The 13,406-nt window shown below is 46.6% G+C and overlaps 1 protein-coding gene across 2 annotated transcripts in view; it reads left to right on the forward strand.

Moving 5' to 3' along the window:
* Positions 1–7,334: 7,334 nt before the first annotated feature.
* The window catches only part of PPM1A (protein phosphatase, Mg2+/Mn2+ dependent 1A), a 31,964-nt gene continuing 25,892 nt past the window's right edge, over positions 7,335–13,406 (forward strand). The window contains exon 1 of one of the 2 annotated variants that reach the window (XM_064153801.1): positions 7,335–7,761. The gene's annotated coding sequence lies outside the window, so the exon portion shown is untranslated. The remainder of the gene's footprint in view (positions 7,762–13,406) is intronic. The other variant, XM_064153638.1, reaches the window with a different exon arrangement.

A 13,406-nucleotide genomic window follows, 5' to 3' on the forward strand; every position in this document is an offset into this window, starting at 1 on the left:
AAACCACATTGTGACACCCTGCTGATTTTGTACCTGGGTTTGTAGATTGAAAATCACTACTGGTTGGTTGTTAACAAATATCCTCACTGTTTCTGTGTTGGTTTATAGAGCTAGGGGGAGAGCAGAAGCCTCCTCTCAGAGGGTGCAAAGTGTGGCAGTTTGCAGGGCACTCTTCAAGACAAAGTGAGTTAGCTCAGAACTGGTGCATTTCAAGAACATGGGATGTTGGCACGTGATGTTCTTCAAAAGATCAAACTCCCTGTGGCATCTTTCAGATAAATCCAGTCCAGATGCAGGATACACTCTAGGTGTATAGAATCATAGAATCAAGCAGGTTGGAAGAGACCTCCAACATCATCCAGTCCAACCTAGCACCCAGCCCCAGCCAGTCAACTAGACCATGGCATTAAGTGCCTCATCCAGCCTTTGCTTGAACACCTCCAGGGACGGCAACTCCACCACCTCCCTGGGCAGCCCATTCCAATGCCAATTACTCTCTTTGGAAAGAACTTCTTCCTAACATCCAGCCTATACTTCCCCCAGCATGTTTGATGATTGAAATATCATGTGATTGTTAATTATAGCTACAGTACTGGCATTTCATGGAGGTCCCAATGGCACAGCTGCCTAGGCAGATACCTACAGATGTCATCACACCAGAGTCTTGCAGGAAGAGTACCAAGAGGATACAAAGCCTGCAGCATAGTAATCCAGCTGGCTTTTAGATTCCAAAATCAGGTACAGCCCACTGGAGAAGTGGTGGCACAGGGAATCATAGTATCATAGAATCAACCAGCTTGGAAGAGACCTCCAAGATCATCCAGTCCAACGAATCAACTGTAAAGTTCTGGCAAGTTCATGATCACACAATTACAAGCCACATACATATATCATTAATATGAAGAATTTGATTAGACAACCTCTAAGCACCATTAGTTTCAGCCATCTGAAAATCAAGGGTCTAGTCTACATGGTCATCTCAACTTCTCTAGTCACAGAGACCATGTAAGAGAAAAAACCACTTCAGAAGGCAACTCACTCAACCTGCTTTAGATACCAGTGTGAGAATGGGAGTAATGATCATCTAAATCATCTAAAGGTGCCTGTCTCCTTGTACTAAACCAAGATAATTGGGACAACAGCTTGATTATATGTCTAACATTTAGATGAGTATTATTAGTGATACAAATCCTATTCCAAACAAAACACCACAGCCTACCAGGTTTTCAGACTGCAGAGTAGCTTCAGTATATAATTACCTACCCACATCAGGTATTCGTGGGAGACAGCAGAAGAGAGGAGAAAGAAGGACAAGGGAAGCTGAAACCAAAAGGCTGTGGGGTTTTTTTTGACTTTTTGTATAAATTATATGTGAAAGAGGTACAGGTTTTTCACCTAAGGGTCAAGAAACCTAACCAGTTCATATTTGTATTAAATGCCATCTGTGTAAGGAACATACAGACAATTCTGATACCACTAATGTTAAAACTGAAATGAGTTAAAAGGAGCACTGGGCAGTAGAATCATAGAATCAGTCAGGGTTGGAAGGGACCACAAGGATCAGCTAGTTACAAACACCCTGCCATGCCCAGGGACACCCTACCCTAGAGCAGCCTGGCCAGAGCCTTATCCAGCCTGGCCTTAAACACCTCCAGCCATGGGGCCTCAACCACCTCCTTGGGCAACCCATTCCAGCCTCTCACCACTCTCATGTTCAACAACTTCCTCCTCACCTCCACTCTCAATCTCCCCATCTCCAGCTTTGCTCCATTCCCCCCAGTCCTGTCACTCCTTGATAGCCTAAAAAGTCCCTCCCCACCTTTTTTGTAGGCCCCCTTCAGATCCTGGCAGGCCACAAGAAGATCACATCATAGCCTCCTCTTCTCCAGACTGAACAGCCCCAACTCTCAGTCTGTCCTCATACCAACAGGCAGAGATTACAGCAGACTCACAGCAAATGTACCATTATGATGGAAACATCAAATTGCCATGTGATGCCAACAGCAACTGCAGCCCCATATTCTCTTCTTGTGGGAAATGATGTCATTGGGACCAGCATCACTAGGCAAAGTGTGCAATTTTCTAAACTGATGATTTTAGTTACTACATTGGACATAATTATCCTTCTCCTTGCAATATCCAGGTTTTCACAGGAGGTAAATACATCTATTTCTTTAGATGTAGAATTTGGATTTTTATAGTTTTGCAAATGCCATTCACCTAAAAACTTTTTAAAAGATGTAACAGGAAGCAAAAAAAAATTGCTTTAAAATAACATTACCTAAAAATATACTGTGGAACTGCACATCATTTAAAACACAACTTTTTCTGCTACTAGAAATATATTGTTCAGAACAGTCAATTATGACTCCTCTTCTTCTGGGCTCCTCAATTCAAGAGAGATGTTGAGATGCTGGTATGTGTCCAGAGAAGGGCAACAAAGCTGGGGAGGGGCCTGGAGCACAGCCCTGTGAGGAGACTGAAGGAGCTGGGGGTGTGCAGCCTGCAGAAGAGGAGGCTCAGGGGTGACCTCATTGCTGTCTGCAACTACCTGAAGGGAGGTTGTAGCCAGGTGGGGTTGGGCTCTTCTGCCAGGCAAGCAGCAACAGAACAAGGAGACAGAGCCTCAAGTTGTGGTGGGGGAGGTCTAGGCTGGATGTTAGGAGGAAGTTGTTGTCAGAGAGAGTGATTGGCATTGGAATGAGCTGCCCAGGGAGGTGGTGGAGCTGCTGTCCCTGGAAGTGTTCAAAAAAAGCCTGGCTGAGGCACTTAGTGCCATGGTCTGGTTGATTGGCTAGGGCTGGGTGCTAGGTTGGCCTGGATGATCTGGGAGGTCTCTTCCAAAATGGTTGATTCTATGCTTCTCAATAATTCCATTCTGGTTTCTGATGCAGTGTTGAAAGAGCTTTGCAATGCTTCTCTTTACTACCTCGCCTTGACTGTTGTTTTAATGAATCCAGTGACTACAGGTCCCTGTCAGCTGTGTTTCATTTTGAGCTTAAAGACAAAAATAAAGACCTGTATGGTGGGAGAAGTAGTCTAATCCACTACAAATACACATAGCAGAGCAAGAGGACACAGCCTTAGGCTGCGCCAGGGGAAATTTAGGCTTGAGGTGAGGAGAAAGTTCTTCACTGAGAGAGTCATTGGACACTGGAATGGGCTGCCCGGGGAGGTGGTGGAGTCGCCGTCCCTGGGGCTGTTCAAGGCAGGATTGGACGTGGCACTTGGTGCCATGGTCTAGCCTTGAGCTCTGTGGTAAAGGGTTGGACTTGATGATCTGTGAGGTCTCTTCCAACCCTGATGATACTATGATACTATGATACTATGAAGTGTTGCACACTGCTGATTTCTTCTAATTAAATGTGATGTTTGAACACCTTCTAAGTATTTATAACCACTGCCAGTACAACAGGCCAGGCAGAGCTAGTAAACTAAAGAAAAGTTACACTTTAAGAAAGCTGTGTGGTAATTTGACTCCATCCAATTTCCCAAGGAAAAACATATAAATAGAAAATGACAGCAGCAAACTCTCTGCTGTCATTACATTCCTGCAGTTTAAAACTAGGGCATCACAAAAATAAATAAAATAAAGCTGGGCCATGTTTTCATTCACTTTTATTTATAAGGAAAACCTATCCACATACAAACATAGCTGTAGGTAACAGACTCTAAATGAAATTCACGGTGTTAGGATTTATTCAAGTGGAAAAGGAGGGGGGGAATGAAGATTTAAATGTGGATGCTTAAGTTGCATGGCTGATGCCTGCAAGAGCAGCCCTGCATAATCACTACCTTGTCACAGAATCATAGAATCAACCAGGTTGGAAGAGACCTCCAAGATCATCCAGGCCAACCTAGCACCCAGCCCTAGCCAATCAACCACACCATGGCACTAAGTGCCTCAGCCAGGCTTTGCTTGAACACCTCCAGGGACAGTGACTCCACCACCTCCCTGGGCAGCCCATTCCAATGCCAATCACTCTCTCTGACAACAACTTCCTCCTAACATCCAACCTAGACCTCCCTCACCACAACTTGAGGCTGTGTCCCCTTGTTCTCTTGCTGCTTGCCTGGCAGAAGAGACCAACCCCACCTGGCTACAGCCTCCCTTCAGGTAGTTGTAGACAGCAATGAGGTCTGCCCTGAGCCTCCTCCTCTCCAGCCTAAACACCCCCAGCTCCCTCAGCCTCTCCTCACAGGGCTGTGCTCCAGGCCCCTCACCAGCTTTGTTGGCCTTCTCTGGACACCTTCCAGTACCTCAACATCACTCTTGAATTCAGTATCCCAGAACTGGACATAGCACACAAGGTGTGGTGTGACCAGTGTTGAGTACAGGGGGAAAATAACCTCCCTTGTCCTACTGGCCACACTGTTCCAGATCCAGCCCAGGATGCCTGCATCACACATTGCAGAAGTTTTGTCTGGACATTGTAGAAGTTTTGGGAAAAGAAGAAATTGAAATATCTGTGGGTTTGTTTGGGTTTGTTTTTTAATCTGAACCTCATCAACATTTTAGCCAATTGTCTTTGAATGCCAAGAGGAAAATAAAAGTTGCATTGATGAAGATTGTGGGAATTACTCCATGACCATCCAATATCTTCCTTTTGTGTTCTCTTTCCTCACATCATTATTTTCAGAACATTTTGTATTCAAATCCCTCTAAAGGTTTGCTTCCACTAAACAGTTTCCTCTGCATTAAAACACAACCCCAAAGCCTAAAACAGTTAACACATCGTTGAGCACTGCTGAGCAGTGTTCAGTATCATGCTAACAAACGCGATTAAGGTGAATACAGGGAGATCAAGTCCAAACAGATCATTCAGCCAGAGTCAGCAGTGGAAGCTGGAGATTTTGTAATCACTCCAAACGCAGTCAGTCCCTCACAGGAAAGCCCTTCAACGGTGAGGGTTTGTGGCATTTGTTGCAGCTCTTTAAGCTAACTCCGGGTAACACTTTGCTGGTTCTCTAGGTCTTATCTGTGCAATAGCCTTCAATCAACTGCCCCCCCCAGTCACTGACACACTCAGTGTAAAGCTGCTCTGCTTTTTATCTACAAAAGCTAGAAGAACAATTCAATTCAAGATAGATGTTGAGGTGCTGGAACATGTCCAGAGAAGGGCAACAAAGCTGGTGAGGGGCCTGGAGCACAAATCCTATGAGGAGAGGTTGAGGGAGCTGGGCCTGTTTAGCCTGGAGAAGAGGAGGCTCAGGGGTGATCTTATTACTGTCTACAACTACCTGAAGGGGCATTGTAGCCAGGTGGGGGGTGGCCTCTTCTCCCAGGTAACCAGCAATAGAACAAGGGGACACAGTCTCAAGTTGTGCCAGGGTAGGTCTAGGCTGGATGTTAGGAGGAAGTTCTTCACAGAGAGAGTGATTGGCATTGGAATGGGCTGCCCAGGGAGGTGGTGGAGGCACCGTCCTTGGGGGTCTTCAAGAAAAGACTGGATGAGGCACTTAGTACCATGGTCTGCTTGACTGGATAGGGCTGGGTGACAGGTTGGACTGGATGATCTTGGAGGTCTCTTCCAACCTGGTTGATTCTATGATTCTATGATTGTGTGATTCTATGATTCTATAACCAGCAATTTCAGAACTTTCCAAGCATTCACTGTAGGTAAACTTCAGCACATGATAGTTTGCCCTGATCCCAGTTAAACGATGAAACTTAAGCAGACAACCTTCCCGATTCTTTACCTAAGTATCCACTTCACCTTCCTCCAGCTCTCAACCTGTAGTCAGCTCGCTCCTCAAAACTTAACTGCTCATCCCTAATCCTCCGCGTAAAAGCACTCTTGCAGGCATCGGTTTCATAGAACCAACCAGGTTGGAAGAGACCTCCAACATCATCCAGTCCAAGCGAGCACCCAGCCCTAGACAATCAACCAGACCATGGCATTAAATGCCTCAGCCAGGCTTTGCTTGGACACCTCCAGGGACGGTGCCTCCACCACCTCCCTGGGCAGCCCATTCCAATGCCAATCACTCTGACAACAACTTCCTCCTAACATCCAGCCTAGACCTCCCCTGGCACAACTTGAGACTGTGTCCCCTGGTTCAGCTGCTGGTTCAACTTCAAAATCCCCTGACCGGCGATTTAACCCTGGTTTATTGGGAACAGCCGCATGCAGCGTTCCTGCCTGCCTCCCTGAGCATCCCCTCTCACAGCCTGGCCACATTCACCTCCCCCCCGTTACACAAGAGGTTTGCCTCATAGCTTGCCCTCTAAATTCGGTCCCTGCAGACCGGCGGGGGAGGGGAGCTGCTCCCTGAACATATCCACATCCTTTTAGTCAACAGGCCAGACTTCATCAAAGAGTATCTGGAAAACCATGGGATTATTAAGACCATTATACGTTCATTAAGACCATTTTACGTTCCGGCGCTGACTTTGCCAGCACTTTTGTTTTCAGCAGTGAAACCTGCGGGGCTCCTATTTCAGCGGGTAGGTAATACCCCAGTGTTCTACGGCTCCGGGGACGCGACGCGAGCAGGATGGCTTATTCCCGCCGCGCCGCGGGGAAAAAGCTGCTGCTCCCAGCGCCCGCCACCGCCGTTTCCCCCTCCTCCTCCTCCTCCTCCTCCTCCTCCTCCTCATGTCGTTGCGGCTGATCCCGCTAAGGTTTCGGCTTGGGCCTCGCTGCCCTCTCCTTCAGCCTCAAGCGAGCAGAGAGCATGAAACGCTGTTGTAGCAGCAGTCACGGCACCACTACCGAGACGGGGATCGAAACCGGGACCGCGACCGAGACGCGCAGTAATTCGCGGCAGCGGCGGCGGCGGCAGCGGCGGCAGCCCCAACTCCCAAGCCAGAAGGCGAAGGGGCGGTGCCTATGACGTCTTCGCCCCCCACCCCATCCGACTCCTGCCGCTGCCGCTCGCCCCGCGCATGCTCGGCGCGGTCAGGCCAGGGGACGGAGGGTGATGTAATACCGCCGGCGGCCTCGCGCCGGGTGTCCTCCTGCCCTTCCCCCCGCCCCGCTCCCCTCAGCGCCTCTGCAGCTCTCCCAGCCCCGACATCCGGGTATCCCGCCCTGCTCCGCCAGGGCCGGCGTCTTTGCGCTGGGACGCGCCCGCTGGTCGCCTCTCGGTGTGGCTGCCTTCTTTCTCCAGCCACATGCGATTCGGGTCCGGTTTCCGTTCTGCTGCGTTTGCGGATTTGGTTTTTCCCCCTCACGGGAGGCACGGCCGGCGCGTGCGCGCGCCCCTGCGGCGAGCAGGGGGAAAGGCGAGGGGGGAGCGCGCGCGCGGACTCGCTCCCGCCTCTTCCCCCCCTCCCCAACGTCCCCCAGCTGCGCGCCTGCGCAGAAAGGCGGAGGCGGAGGAGGCGGCGGCGCAGTGCGTGTGTGTGTGTATGAGGGGCGGGGGGGGCTGACGGCGCTCCGCGGAGCTGCGCGAGTGGGCGCGGAGCTTGGGCAGGCGGGCGGGAGGAGACCGGGGAGGGGGGGGCGCCGACGGTAGCGGCGGCCGAGGCCGAGCAGCGGCGGCGGCCAGCAAGGAGCGGAGGCGAAATGAGCGCTGGGCTCCCCCTGGGCATAGAGCCGCCCTCGACAGCCGCCGCCTGTGAATGAACTGAGGCGAGGCCGCCAGCCGGGTGTCCCCCTCCTCCTTCTCCCCCTCCTTCCCCCTTCTCCCCCCGGCCCGCTCGCCGCCGGCCCCACCGCGGACGTCCCCGCCTGCCCCCGGCCTCCCTGCCCCCACGCACCTTCGGGAGCGCGGCCCTGCCCGCCACAACCGGCGCCGTCCGCCGCGGCCGGGGGGGTAAGTGGTGCTGCGCAGTCCGGCGGCCTCCGGCGGGCCGGGGTGAGGGGGTGGCGGCGGGGCTGGGCTACGCCGGGGCGCTGAAGGGCCGTGGCCGCCGCCTCAGCCCCAGGGCCTGTAAACATGCGGGGGTGGCCTGCGCGGGGGGCTGCCCTCTCTCTGGGCTCTGCGGGAGAGGCGAGGGCCTGGGGGAGGTGGGAGGAAGAGGGGGTCGCTCCTCGTGTAGCCTGTGTGAGGACCGGCTCGCCATCCTGGGCGGCAGCAGCTGGTACCAGGTCGGGGCGGCGGGAGGGAGGAAAATGGAAACGGGGGCGTCGCGGGTGCAAGCTGCTTTGGAGTGGTGATGCCAGGGCCGCCCCCCCACCCCCCGCCCTGCTTACCGCCCCGGGGCTGACGGTGGCCTGGCCGCGGGGCTTGGCTGCGCAGCTCCTGCAGTGCAGGCGCCTTCGCAAAAGGGTGGGGGGTGGCACGGCAGCCCCTTGGAGGTGGGCTTGGGGAATGAAGAGGAGGAGGAGGAGGGTAAGCGAAGGGGCCTGGCTCAGGTAGCAGCAGCTTTCCTCCACTTCCCCCCCCGCCCCTTTCTTGGTCGATTCTGAGTTCATTTAATAATGGCTATAAACAGCGTCCTCTCCTATCGCCACCCAAACGCTTAGGGCACGGCACTGGGGGGGGGGGGGAAAGTATCTATTTATAAAGCACCCCGCCCTAACGAGGGTCGGAGCATCAAGTACTCCCCAAATAGTGACATTATTATGCAGCAGGCGGTTTTCCCTTTGCCAACGCCTTTCAGGCGTTTAAAGTTTGAGAACGATGTTGCTGCCTTTGAAAACAATGTCGTAAGCAAAGGTTAGGTTGATGATCTGTGATCTGTCATAGAGCGCTCGTCGAAAGTCGGTAGAAGAAAGCGCCCTTCTCGTTCAGAAAGTTGTTCAGTGATGGATTAGATAATTGGGCTTGCGTGTTAAATGCCAGAGGTTCAGAGCATACGTCTAACTTTTGTTACGTTAGCTTTTATTATAGCAGATAAGGTAGGGCTTGAAGACTGGCTGCAGGTTCATGAAGACATCTGTTTGATTTGCTTGTATTTATATGACACAATCAAAATATTTCAGTGTTGCCATGTAGCACAAATTTTTGTTCTGCAAAACTGACATTTAACTTGACAGCTATTACTTGTGAGAAACTGATTTTAAGTTGTACTTTTTGTCAGTTGACGAAGTGCTGGTCATTCAGGTGGCCTATGTGGTAACTGTAAGGTTTAAGGTCCTGTATGCCATACAAAGGAATGTTTTGGGTTTTTTTTTTAGCAGAAGGCAGATTTAGATCCTGAGGGCAGTAGGTTTGATGGTAGGTGATATGTTTTCCTTAGATTGTGGTGTTTACAATCAAAGTAGAATCATTTTGTATTGTGTAAATTCTAAACCTTGTAATTCTAGGAGATGTCTTTCCAAATAGGAACCTGTGTAACACTTACCCGAGCTGTACATGTGCTGTTTCAGTGGTTTGTTGGCTGAAGCAGATCTGTGAAGCACTACTGAAATTAAAGGAAAACAGCTGCTGTTGCTCAGGACCCTTTATGAATTGCCAAATGACCAAGGAATTGTGCAAGTTCTACCCGCGTTTCTTTTCTGATAGTTTCCCTTCTGTTACTATTCATAGTTTCTTTATGAATAACATCAGAGACAGCAGATGGAGGGGAAACTTTGAGGAAGTTTTACGTTTTACCTGTTCAATCAAAGTAGCAGTTAAAGGTGTTGAAGGAAAGCAGTTTTGGTGGGTATACCAGCATTCTTCCCTGGGGTAGGGACAGCTGCTCCTAAAATTTTTCTCTCCGGCCTTTTCTGGATCTACCTTTTGTATTGAAGACTGGACTGAGACTAAAAGTCTTGCTGAGACATTGAACCAGTTATTAATGTTTCCCTTACAAAACTAGATCTGATAAAACTTTCTGTTAAATGTAGCTTGTACTGAAAAGAGCTTGTCTGTACTGTCATGCTTTTCTGGCATAACCGTGTTTTGCTCATATGCAGACATGGCCTAAATCTGACTTAGAGATTTAGTCCTTTGGTTGGTGGTTGTCTGGTAAACCTTTCTCCCCTTGAGGTACAGAAGAAAACTATACCTGTTTTCCAAGTATTTACTTAACTGTCTGTAGGTGAGCTTGAGATACTTCTGTTGAAACAGGAGGAGAGATGGAAATGCCAAATGACTGGTGAAGCTTGCAGGTCTAAACAAGCAGGGCTTACTTAGTGCAGTCTGAATTAAAGCAGAACACGAAGTTTTATTTCTATAAAATCAAACCAGTTACTTCTTATCTGGAGTGTAGCTCATGCAATGGAGTTGAGTCATTCTTGCTGAGATAGCATTTTAAGAACTGTCATTAAAATGCTTAGATATTTAACTCTGGCAGAAGTATAATTTATAAACTTATGTAACTGGTATGTTTATGAATGCAGCTGTCAATAAGAGATCTTATTTACTCTGTTCCTTTATAGTGGAACTAAGGAATATAAAGCAGCTGCTTTCATGCCCCAAATATAAGTTATTTATCAATAATGTATTTCTTACTACAATACTGACACTATTTCTTTTGTCACGTGTTCAGGTCTGTTCTGATGTAAAAATACTTTTTTTACATAATTGGTCTCAAATAGCTGCACTGCAATTAAGTGATGGAATAACTTGGGTTGTGCTATTAAATAAGCAGGTTTTGGAATAAGAAATACTGCAAAATAGTTGTATTAATTGTCTTTGCAAACTTGCAACTCATTTTAAAGACTTGACTAGTAAGAGCGTTTTGAAGTCAAGACAATAGTGGGTTAGCATAGCAACACATGAGACAATATTTATTCTTGTAATTTTTGTTCTCATAAATTGTACCTCACTTAAGGTGTTTTGAAACACTGATGTACCATCTATAGCTGTTTTTAAAGAATGCAGCCCATAGTCTCCTTTGTTCTTTTGAAAATTAAAATCTTTTTGGATGCTGTTTTGTTGCTAGAGTCTTACTGATCTCTAGTTTTAGTCCCATGATCCAAATGTCAGTTAAAAATACTAGGATAAGAGATGAACTTCTTCAGAATTTGAGCATACTTAACTACAGTACTCTTCATTAAAAGGATGGCAAATTGCAAAGGATAAAATCCACGTAAGCACTGTGTAATCCTTGAAAAAAAATACTGGTGTTCTTAGGTTGTTTGGAAGATCCAGGGAGTTGTGATTTTTATGGCACTTTATGTGCATTCCATGAGCCAGTACATAAAAACGTTGTTTAAGAAGGATTTGTATACTTCAGCCGTGGTGTGATGTGAATCACAGTAGAAATAACATTATCTCATAGAATCGTGCAATGTTTTGTTTTGGAAGGGACCTTTAAAGGTCGTCTAGTCCAAGTATCTCACTAGCTTCCTTATGTTGCTCCTGATGCTGTCTGTGAAGGAACAATTCAGGATTTATTAAGATTTAATATTGCTAGAGTAAATAATTTACATCTTAAGAAAGAATGCTTAGACCAAGGAAATTGTAACTGGGACAGGAGAAGAAAAGTGTGTTTCCATGGGAATGAGTAAATTGATTTTTGTTTCTGAGTAGGGGTAGTGTCCTGCTGGGTGTTACTGGTGTTAAACCAGTAAGGTCTGCTTTCCAATACTTTATTTGCTATAGATTCTACTTTTCTCTTTTTGCTAAGCTGTGTTCAACTACATACTAAGTTACAAAGGTCTGTAAAGTCTATTTATTTCTGTTTGTGATTAAACTGAGTATACCTTTGTTTTACTGTTTTTTTTCGGTGGTTGTTTTCACCTAGTGGTGAACAGATGCTCAGATACTTTAACAGCTCTTTGAAAAGGTGTTTAGATGTGACTGAAACAACAGAAAAAGTATTTCCTTCATCTGCAGATAGTTCCCATGAACTTCTGATGTTTAGAGTGTAAACTCTGTAGCGGTACACTGGCAAAAGAGCATCCAAGAGTGATACAAAGGAAAAAACAAAATTGACTAATTATGTTTCAATATTGAAAGATACTTAGAGTTCACACATGGCATTAAAAAAGAACATTACTTTCTTTATTGCTGACATCTTAGTTCTCAGTTCATGTAAGAATGTTCTAATAGGTTGAAAAGGCCTCTGATGTCTTCTAAGATAATAGTTTAAAAACTTCAGAAACTGAAGTGTAACATGACTTGTATTCTGATAGCTGCAGTTTAAATAAAGCAAAGCACTTAAATGTACTTACACTGATATGTCACATGCAACTGAATTATGTGGGACTACTCAGATGTGTGTTGTTGCTCTCATGCTTAAATACCTTGCTGGATTCTGGCCTAGAGGATGAAATATGCTTTCATGTTTGGGTCTTAGACGTAACTTGAAGGATTTTCTGTACCTATGCATACAATTCATTTTAACTGCCAACTGTACTTCTGATCTGGAATTGGAATGGTAGTCTGTGTTCTTGTCCATATGTCATAGCTATTTGTGTATAAAACACCCTTGTATTTTTTACTTAGCAAATGCCTTAAAATACAATAGCCACAAGAACTGTGTAAACTGGGCCTAAGCTCTTCATGTTTGGAGATGAGTTTAAGGAAATCACCAGCTATCTGCTAAGTAAAATCCAGTCTTTGGAAAGAGGTGTAGAATGCAGAAAAATGTGGGCAGGTTAGTATTAAACTGTGGGAACATTGCATACAGAGAGGATCTGTTTCTATCAACAAATTACTGTGTTTCCCCCAGTCAATTACAGTTAAGTGCAGACCCTTCTTAACCTGGTACTGCTTCTCTCTGTAAAGAACTACTCTGAGGCTCTAGAGTGAGGCCCTGGCAGTTAGGAAATGCTGGCATTAGCACCATTTATATTTTGAACAACGGATGAATTCAGTAATGTCTTTGTTTTGTGACCAGAGTATTTTGAGATGCAGTGAAGTCACGTTTAGCTCAGGACAGCACCTTACAGCCTCATTCATCACAGACAAATCTCTTGGCAAATCTGTCACTGATAGTGATAGAAATGATCTTGGTAATCAGTGTAACCCTCAGAGGAAAGCCTTCTTTCCTGAACGTTTTTCTTTGTTTAAAAGAGTAGAGATTTTCTTCTTGATTTCTTTTTCCTTTTTTTTTTTTTTAATATTTGCATGTAGTTTTAGGAGAAAAAAAAGAATCTGTTTTATCGCAGCATCTCTCTCCTTGTTCTTTTAATGAGAGAGGAATGCTGGGGATGTGAGGGCAAAACAGCTTTGTAAATAAAAGCTCCATGTGTGTACAAATGAGCAAACTTCAGCTTTTCCTAAGCTTTGAGGATTTGACTTCCAGGTCTTAATGTGCTTCTGGCACAGTTTTGATGTCATTTCCTTGCAAGCAAAGCCAGGTTACAGCTGTACACTTCAGAAACATTTCCTATTTTATTCCTGTTTTGTTGCCACGTGTAGTCATCAGGTTTTGAGTCTCCTGTATACAGCTTTTCCTGTATCCTCGCCAAAACAGTGTAGTTTTGCTGAGGTTAGAACTCCACAAGTATTTTCATGTAAAATGAAGGGTCTGGAATATTGCTTATGTATCTTACTTGAATTGTATCACAGTATTGAATGCTTTGCTAACCAGGAAATCATTGGCCTTCATACAGACATCATCTTCAGATTCTTGAGTG

The sequence above is a fragment of the Pogoniulus pusillus genome, chromosome 1 (assembly GCF_015220805.1).
Source record: "Pogoniulus pusillus isolate bPogPus1 chromosome 1, bPogPus1.pri, whole genome shotgun sequence".
NCBI lineage: Eukaryota > Metazoa > Chordata > Aves > Piciformes > Lybiidae > Pogoniulus > Pogoniulus pusillus.